Below are 9,613 nucleotides of genomic sequence, written 5' to 3' on the forward strand. Positions count from 1 at the left end.
AATTTTTTTTACGTTATTTTACTAAAAGATCGACAAAAACACACGTTCAAAATAGTCTGCAAGGAGTGGTACTGCGTTCATATACTATTTGACAGATTATGTGCTATAATGTCAAACAAATGTCAAGACGAAATAAACAAAAATTTAGTACGCTCTATCCTGGTGAATAAAAGTACCAGCATATTGGAACAATACAAAATAGTTCATTATTTTGTAATGTTTCAATGTGTTGGTTGTGGTCAACATTTTTGCAATAAATACAAACTAAAACTATAAAGTACAAGGTAGAAATTTGTATATGGTATTAGAACGTACCCATGTAATTATGCATATTTGACAATCCATTGTTCTTTGAACTTCGTATGCGGTTAATTAGTGATTATAAGACTCTGTCCTATCCACAGCCAATTAACATACATACACAGTCCGCCATAGTGTAGTGCCCCGATTTCTATTGTAAAGGAAAACAATAAATGTTTTATCGATTAGGACTTGTATGACATCGAAGTCTCGATAAAACCGCTAAATGGTTGGAAGTATAATTTATATTCTATCTCCGAGAAAGTTTAGACGTTTTATATAGGAAATTCAATAGCAACTGAAGCCGAAAAAAATCACTTCGAATTCAATATCCGCAAAACCGCCTGCGAATAACGACCACCCGCCACTCGCGTAAACAAATCTCTGGAAGGAAATTTCTTCATGTAATTTCCGGTTTGGCTCGCTATTGGCTCTATTTCGCGGCTACTTTGAGGTCGGCCAATGAAATCTCGGGGCTGGGTCTGACAGCCAATAGCGTGGAGTTGACGTGAGCAGTGATCCTAATTGGACCAATCTCATTTCCGGTGTCTGTCGCGACGACATCCTGCGCGAAAAGCCCGGGAAAGGGCTGAAAGCGCGTTGACACCTGCGCAGCATCTCCTCGGACGCTGCTCCAAGATCACATCTCGCGAAAAGTAATGATTATTTCGGTCCAGACGTTTAGTTCCACATATTCCCGCGGCGGCGCTGTCCAGCGCTCTCTCTGTGCGACATATTTCGCTATAGAAAATTAGAACGCAATATTCTTTGCGGAATTATCAAATCTAGTGAAATATTTGTAGATATTAAGGTTTTTGGATGGTGTATGTGTTGTTTTAGCAATGTGTCGTGGTGTAGCGATGTTGTAAGTGGTAGAGGAGGACACATCAGTGTCGACCATTTATCTGTGCGATCGCGTCTTAGAGTAATGTATGGGGCTGTGTCCGAGACTTGATTGCTCCTTAAAATGTGTTAAGTGCGAAATTAGACACGTACCTCGCGAGTGACGATATTTTTCATCCACAACATGTCACGGGAGCCAAGTTTATCGACCGATCGTGATTTTTGGAAACAGGCCATATTTCAATATGTAGAACACTGTGCGAGGTTCGTGATAGGATAATCGCGGCTAATTCCGTCTTGTTAATGGTGAATTGCGAGAGACTTGAGGCCTTTTGTTATGAGCCTGACGTCGAGGAATAACATCTTAGTGACATCGCATAATGTTGAAATCGTTAAGAACGCCCGCTCCGAGCGGCCTTCCCTTGCTAATCTGAAAATCAGATACTAATGGCGTTTGGGAAACTCCTTATAACATTGGCCGTGATCGCTCTCGTACTCGGCGATTACCAGCATGAAGTCCAAACAAAAAATAAAACGAAGAAGACCGTGGCGCCGGAAAAGGGACAAAAATCAAGATCCGCTAATCCTACGCGGGACAGAGGTTTGTTCCAGAAACTGAACAACCTGCGAAACCGAACCGACCGGACAGATCGACAACAAAGCAAAGACAACCTCTTGAAAATCCACCAACTGAATCTTAAACACCGGAACATGAACGACGACATGATGAACGACAATGAAGGGGCAATAGCTATCAACCAAAAGACAATAGGTGACAATGACACCAACTCGTTAACGGACAAAATGAAAAAACTGCGCAAGAACGGTCCCAAAAACGACTACATTCCTGATAATAAGAACTCTTACGTTCCTCAAGTGACAGGAGTGTTTTGTAACTTTGAGAAACTAAATGACTCTGAGGTAGACATGTGCATGTGGACTTGGAACAGTACTGTGTCGAACCACGGGCTCGGGTTCAGGGTTGTAACTGCGGCTGAGATCGTGGAGATGAATGAGACGACAAGGGGAATGAAGTTTTCGGGGCCGCAAACTGATGCCGACAACAATGTCGAAGGTGAGGGCTGTGCTTTTGGTGTTGTATTGGTTGGTTAATCTGGTTTAAACGTATGACTGTGCGTCTCTGTATTTGAAAAAAAAAACCGACCTCAAAAATATTGAAATCGGTAACCGGAAAGTGCGCGACAGCAGATTCATACCCTAATTTTCCACCCTTAGAGGTGGAATATTCTCTTTAAATTTAAATGGGACCAATATTGAGGTACCCTCTTTCCAACAAAAAGAATCATCAAAATCGGTTCACAAATGAGTTATCGCGTAATATACAAAAAGAAATACAGTCGAATTTAGAACCTCCGCCTTTTTTTGAAGTCGGTTAAAAAACCTTTTTTTTTTAATAGACAAAAAAATATTTAATCTTTTTGCACAATACAATTATGTACAAATGGCCGACTTAATGCCATAAGGCATTCTCTACCAGTCAACCATTGGGCCAAACAGGAAAAAAAATGTCTTAGCCAAAATTTAATGGTTTATTTATACGGTATAAAATGAACTAATACAGAAAACACACTTAATATACTTATACATATAATAAACAATACATACATCTCAAATTTACACCCTGTATATTAATACAGGGTGTAAATTTGAGATGGGGCAGTAAGGCCAGCCACTTTAGTGGTTGTAGTTACAGGAAAACGGTTCTAGAAGACTATCCATGAATTTCGAAGATAATTTGATTGGCATTCAGAGATTTTGAAAAAATGGTTCAGTCAGCAAGATAAAAGGCCATCGTGAATGCCAATCAAAATATCTTCAAAATTCATGGATAGTCTTCTAGAACTGATTTCCTGTAACTACAAGGTTTAAGGTGACTGACCTTGCTGACCCGTCTCAAATTTACACCCTGTATATGCCTAATATGTATATACATATAAACATAATGTTATTTAATAATATATAAGTACCCATAGCAACATTATGCATTGTCTTGATTAGAAGATTGTCAAAGCGTAATTGCGCAACATGCGCGTGAAAGATAACTGAGGGTCGTATTCCAGAACTCTGCTCAAGTCAGGACTTTAGTAAGATTTAAAGCACTAGAAATCATACTCAAGTCCTTGCCATTAGGGTCGTATTTCCAGTGCTGGTAAGGGGTGATGTGGTGGACGGAAAATTCTTGCCTAGAAAGTTCCTATTCAATTATTTACAAATTGAAAATAAATTGAACATTTTATATGTTCATTACTTTAACGACGTAACAACATGAATTTAACGTTGTTAGGGATAGTTTCAACGTTGAGCTAAATACAGTAGATACGCACTTAAACTTTCAGGAAAACTAAAAGGAAACCCATTTATTTAATAAAACATTTCCTTTCAAAAATAATAACAAATAATAGCGATTATGCCTCCTCTCACAATAAGAGGGCTTGAGCTATAGTACCCACGCGGGCCTAATTTAGGATTGGGAACTTCAGACTTATCCTGAAATTGCTTTGCAGATGTGTGTAGGTTCCCTAATGATGTTTTCATTCTTGGAAATTTCAAATAAAATTTCGCACATAAAAACAATACTCAGAGGTGTAGGCTTTGATTCAAACCCACTAGTTTTGAGATATCCTATGCTTTAAAGACGGTAGGTAGGCCAAACCATTAGGGTACCACGTCTTTTAATAATCATAAAAAAAAACTCGCTCCACGTGTTTGTTTTGTCTATTAATTAACAATTCCTTCCACGTATTGTTTTCAGTCACAAAATGTCAATATACAAATGCGTTATATAATTCGAAAGTAAAACTACCTAGAAAATGTTATTTATTGTACGGCTTCTGCGTATTCGAACGACAAAAATCCATGGCAGTCATCCGTTTAGCTGTTTTCAGTTGTTTTTCCTATGACATATTTACAATCTCCTTCTTATCGTATCGTAACTGATTGTTTGTTGCCCAGGGTGCGTCAGTTATACAGGAAAATAATGAAATATCGTGCGGGGAGGCTCCTTTCGTGCACCCTGTTTACAATTACACCACATATTTACCAGTAGAGCTCCTTGTCGAAGAGTTCATCCACAGTTCATTTCAGCTTTTTCCGCTTGGGTGCTGGTAAAATTACAGGAACATGGGATTTGTCAAGTTACGTCTCAGGGTGACAGACGCATTTAAAGCTCTGAGTGGCACTGCAACTGCCATGAACAGGGTGTGTCGTTTACCACGAGGCGTGCGACTCGTTCGTCCCGTTATTTGGCTTCATAAAAAAACAATATTGTTAATAATATCATAGCTAAATTTATGTTGTTGTCAATTCTTCAAAGCTCTAAAAATAAATCTCGACGAAGTATAACATAACGAAATTAACGTATGGAGTGAGCTTTAAAATTAAGCTCGTTTGCCTTTGCCTGAATTGACACTATTTGAAACTAATAATTCACTAAATATGTGTGACAAAAAACATTATAGAAATAATGTTATAATTATTAATACAAAGATCGAACTCTTACAAAAAATTCCTTCGATCCGACCGGATTCGAACCGATGTCTTTTAGCAAACCGTACCAGACGCTATGCCAATTTTTCCATGTGCTCGTTTGTCGGATCTTTTGTATTTGGTTTTCAACGACTTTTTAGCCGTAGCGCCATCTATGAGAAATCTATCAAAGTATTTCGTCACCCAGTTAGGTAACTTTATAGATTTAATGCATGGATTTTAAAAGTTTTAACGAATGTAATGTATTAAACGTAATATATTGAATATTGTATAGATTTGAACTTAAAAACTTTATCATATAAATTTGTATTGAATTGACATCCAATTGTTTTTCGTGAAATTACTCTATTAGTTTGTTATAATTATTAATACAAAGATCAGATGATTAATAATTAAAACAAACTAATGGCGTAATTTCACAAAAAAGATTTGGAAATCAATTCAATACAAATGTATAGGATAATGTTTTTACGTTCAAATCATAAATCTATTCAATATTCAATTAATTGTATTCGTTAAAACCTTTAAAATCCATGCCTATTGCCTATTGAGTACCAGTATAATATTGTTTTTCCATTGTCTGAAATAATAATAATAATAATAACGCACACACTCAACATAGCCCCGCACCATGTCTCGCGGGTGCCATGGACACACACATAGACAACTGGGACCTCTGCGTGGCAGTCCGGCACGGTAACCGTTCGGCCACGAAGACAGCTCTCCGCAGAAATTCTCGAAGAAGAATCAATCACCTAACCTAGCCATTATTTTTATCATAAAAATATCAAGAGTGGCGTCAATAAAAATCATATTACCTTAACATTTAAGTTTTCGATAACTATACCTAGATAAAACGGTCTTTTAGACTATTTTATAGTATATCTAGCTTATTGTTAGCAATTCGGTTGAATGAAATTTCGATAAAAAAAATTGAATTTATTTTCAGGTGTAACAGAATATTATTCTCATGATACGAAAATTAAAAATAATATATAAAGATTACCATTCACTAGCGAATATGTCTAGCTCTGTTAGCCGTCGGGGTAGCTAACATGTTCGCCATGTCGATAAATCTGTCAGTTCAATTTATTAGGACGCATTTACACCTAGACGTCAGGCGATTGTCGCTTGCGGAAGTAATGAGTGAGGCTCAATTTATATTACGGCGGAACGGAATGGAAGCGAATTTTTGTAACGATATTGTAAATAATGAACCTTATGGTCAATTGTGTAACGTACAAACTAGATACGAGACAAAATCTTCCGCTAGCATTTTCGAATTTTGGAGTTAGTAGTTTGCAGTACTGAGTAGGTAGTCTGTTGCCGAAGTCGACCGAAGGACTGGGTGCGTCGCCTGCTGGGTGAGTTGGCGATGCGCGACTTTGAATATTACTAATACTAAACATTTGAATGGGCAAATTATTCGCTTATGGCGAATCCAAGCATAATCATTCGACTCAAGTCGAACGCCCCTGCCATTCGGTCGGGTGCACAAGTTGAATAAACTCCACCAGATCATTCACTATGCCCATCAAAATGTCCCTGTCCCCGACACATTTACAGTATTTACCATATGTCAGAGAGGGCGAGGTGATCACGAGTATCATTGTGCTCTATGGAATCTATGGATTAGTAATGAATGATCATTCAGATCATTCGAATCATTGCCTTACAATTATATGGACGTCGGGTCCGCGCCAAAAAATGTCCGCACTTGTAAGGCGCTAAAATCGTATACAGAGCGCCACACTCCGCTTTAGTCTTCATTTGTTCGACTGACAGCGCGATACTGCGATGACATTACAATTTAAATTTCGAATAGGTTGACTTGGGACATTTTTTTCGTGGTTTTTGTATTAGACCCGTCGTCCATTTATTTGTAAGTCAATGATTCGAATACGAAAATTAGGAGGTTACTAATTTGTCATTCGAATGACAGGATTGGTACCAATATTGAGTCGAATATCGAAATCCTTTGCAATCGCGCATCGCTATGGCGAAACGGCTGCGTCGCCTTCAGCAGGCGAAGTAGTCTGCCGAAGGTCGGCAGGCGACCGGGTGTAAATGCGCCATTAGATGATAACCTCTATAATCGCAAAAAAAACAGCTTCACACATTTATGTCGAGTAAATTCAATATTTCTATTACAAATGAAGACTTGGTTTCTGAAAATACATAAGTCTTTGCTGTACGGTCCTTCTCTAGAAATAAATTAAAAAATTTAAAAAATAAAATCAAGTATTTCCTTAATGTTAGGAATTTTCCTAAAATTACCAAAATAAAAATTGGCTAAGATTTGGCTGTATGGTTTTAATTTTAAGCTTTTGCCTTAGCGGAAAGAATTTAAAAATCGAATACCACGAAATAGTTAATTTGTTTTCGCGATTCAAAACATGATAACAGTAAATAATTGGTTGGGTTTTTGTACTCATCGAGTATATAACCAGAAACAGAGACGAAATAAGGGCCATACATTGCTGGTAACTCATCAGTGATACATCACTTATAAATATAAATTCTCATTTGCACTGAAATATAGACAGCCACCAACAACTGACCTGATTGTACGTCTCCGTATATTCCAAAAATATTCTGTATTTATTGTAATAAAGATAATATCTCTAACTATGGAGTGTTCCATTCGCTGGTGTGGGGAAAAACAGCAAAACATCTAATTACAGAACAAACGGAATCAAATTTCATCGGTAATTAAATATTAAATGTGTAATTTTGTAATTATCGTCCATTATAGCAAAGCTCAAGTTAACTGATCGATTTGAAGAGAAACAATTGACGACACCTATTGACGACACCCGTCAATTGTTTCGAATTCGGGCTGGCCAATCGGAGCGCAGTTGTCACAGTAATGATATGGCAGGATAGTTTTCAAACAAATTAAACGACATTTCGTCTCTATTTCTGATTATGTACTCGATGTTTGTACTGAATATGCTTACCTATTGAAAAAAAAATCAGCTTTAATTGCGTAGGTGAGATGTAAAGGACTTTAGTCCATATTTTTTAATTTAGGTTTTCTACAAACATTGTTATAAAATGTTAAAAATCACGCAATAGTAAAATACATTTTTTGTAATATCAAGTGAAGGAACGAACAAGTCGTACGCCTGTTGGTTAGCTACACGCCTGTCCATAACAGTTGCAGTGCCACTCAGAGCTTTAAATCGCAAAGATGTCGTCACCCTGAGACTTGGTTGGTTGGTACTTCGCCAGCACCTTGCCCTTCTAAACCGGAACACAATAATGTTCACACTGCTTAACTGAGCTTGACATAGGTAAGGTGGCAGTTCCCTGGACGAATTCTTTCACAATGGAGGTCTACTGCTACTCTAAAAACGTTAAGTCCTAACGTCGTTTTCTTATAGCACTTAACATATTTCATTTGACCTTAGTTAAGAGCCTTATTCTATTTAAAATGCTCGGTGCTGAAAATTAATACCTTGCTCTACATAACAATAGTGGGTCCTCGTGAATATCGTTGCAGCAACAGACTTTTTTTTAATTTTTTAGGCGGGCGAATGTTTTTAATTCTAAAGTTAAGGAAAAAATAATATGTTTGTAAAAAAATAAAGGAAGTATGTATCAGAAAAATGAGAACCTAGTGTATTATATTGTGCTGTTTTAACTTGAAGTTACGATTGAACACACTTGCATTTAATTTTGTTAGTAGCATGCATTGACTTACAATTATATGGACGTCGGGTCCGCGCTAAAAAGAGTCCGAACTTATAGGGCGTTAAAATCGTATACAGGGCGTCATTCACGCTTTAGTCTTCGTTTGTTCGACTGACAGCGAAGCAAGCAAAATTAGAAGTACTGCGATGACATTACAATTTAAATTCAACGTTTTAGCTTTTTCATATTCCTTGACATGTCACTACGTTTAAATAGGTTGACTTGGGACATTTTTTTTCGTGGTTTTTGTGTTAGACCCGTCGTCCATTTATTTGTAAGTCAATGTTGCTACCCGTCCTAATTTGAAGGAACATTTTAAATTTCGATTTAAATTTTAAATTTCGAAGTACCAAAATTGAGCACAAAGTCTTAAATAATATTTAATTGTTAATGTTGCGCGCGCAAATGCAAAAGTGAGAAAAAAAAAGACTGCTTCGGCTCGGTATGAAATCTATTCTGCCTAGTTGATAGGCAAATATACAGATACACTGAAGTCAAATTAAGTTTCGTTTGAGTTTGCCTAAATCAACGCCAACGTAATCAACACACAAACTACTCAACAGGATTATAACTACAGCGAAAGTCTACGTTTTAATGTCAGGGGTCAGCTGAATGGACGTGGCATGTTAAAATGGAAGCTTTATACGTTTCTGTGTAAAGAGATGAGCTTCAATGAATAAATCTTGACTTCATTCAGTAATTTAGGTACGATATAATTTAGTTTTCGACTACCAGCAGTACCATATACACATTATTCGTTTTAGGGAGTAGATATTCCTTAGTATTTCACATTTTTAATTTTTTTTCTGTACTTTAATCTGACAATTAGTTTCTTTTTATTTCTGAACCATAATTCTATGAACTGAAAAAAATCGTTAGTCATATTATAGTTCTGTATGTACACAGAACAATAATTAGTTTCAAAAAAGAACATCGATTTTTTGCTAATTAAAAGAGCCCCCTAGAACACGTCACTGTGGTTACTGAACAGAGTAACGTCACTAGGTATATTTTGTGAAATTATTAAAATTCTAATTATTGTATTAAATAATATTTCTATAATTTGTTACATAACAGGTACAAAGGCATAAGCCGCAAAAAAGAACTATTTAAAAACAATATAAAATATCAAATTTGACGCTATTCGAACGCTCCACTGCCTCCTGATTATTAGTTAAAATATAAGCGGTATTTGACCAATCACGGACACTTCTATCTCATAGGTCTTTTGTTTTGTAGCGGTTGTTTGGCTTCACAGTACAACAAA

General features: G+C 36.7%; 1 protein-coding gene across 1 annotated transcript in view; it reads left to right on the forward strand.

The window, feature by feature from the left end:
- Positions 1-2,189: 2,189 nt before the first annotated feature.
- The window catches only part of LOC113233552 (ALK tyrosine kinase receptor), a 76,896-nt gene continuing 69,472 nt past the window's right edge, over positions 2,190-9,613 (forward strand). Inside the window, exon 1 of the mRNA XM_026468673.1 lies at positions 2,190-2,218. The gene's annotated coding sequence lies outside the window, so the exon portion shown is untranslated. The remainder of the gene's footprint in view (positions 2,219-9,613) is intronic.

The sequence above is a fragment of the Hyposmocoma kahamanoa genome, unplaced genomic scaffold (genome assembly GCF_003589595.1).
Source record: "Hyposmocoma kahamanoa isolate Upper Pololo Valley unplaced genomic scaffold, ASM358959v1 79, whole genome shotgun sequence".
NCBI lineage: Eukaryota > Metazoa > Arthropoda > Insecta > Lepidoptera > Cosmopterigidae > Hyposmocoma > Hyposmocoma kahamanoa.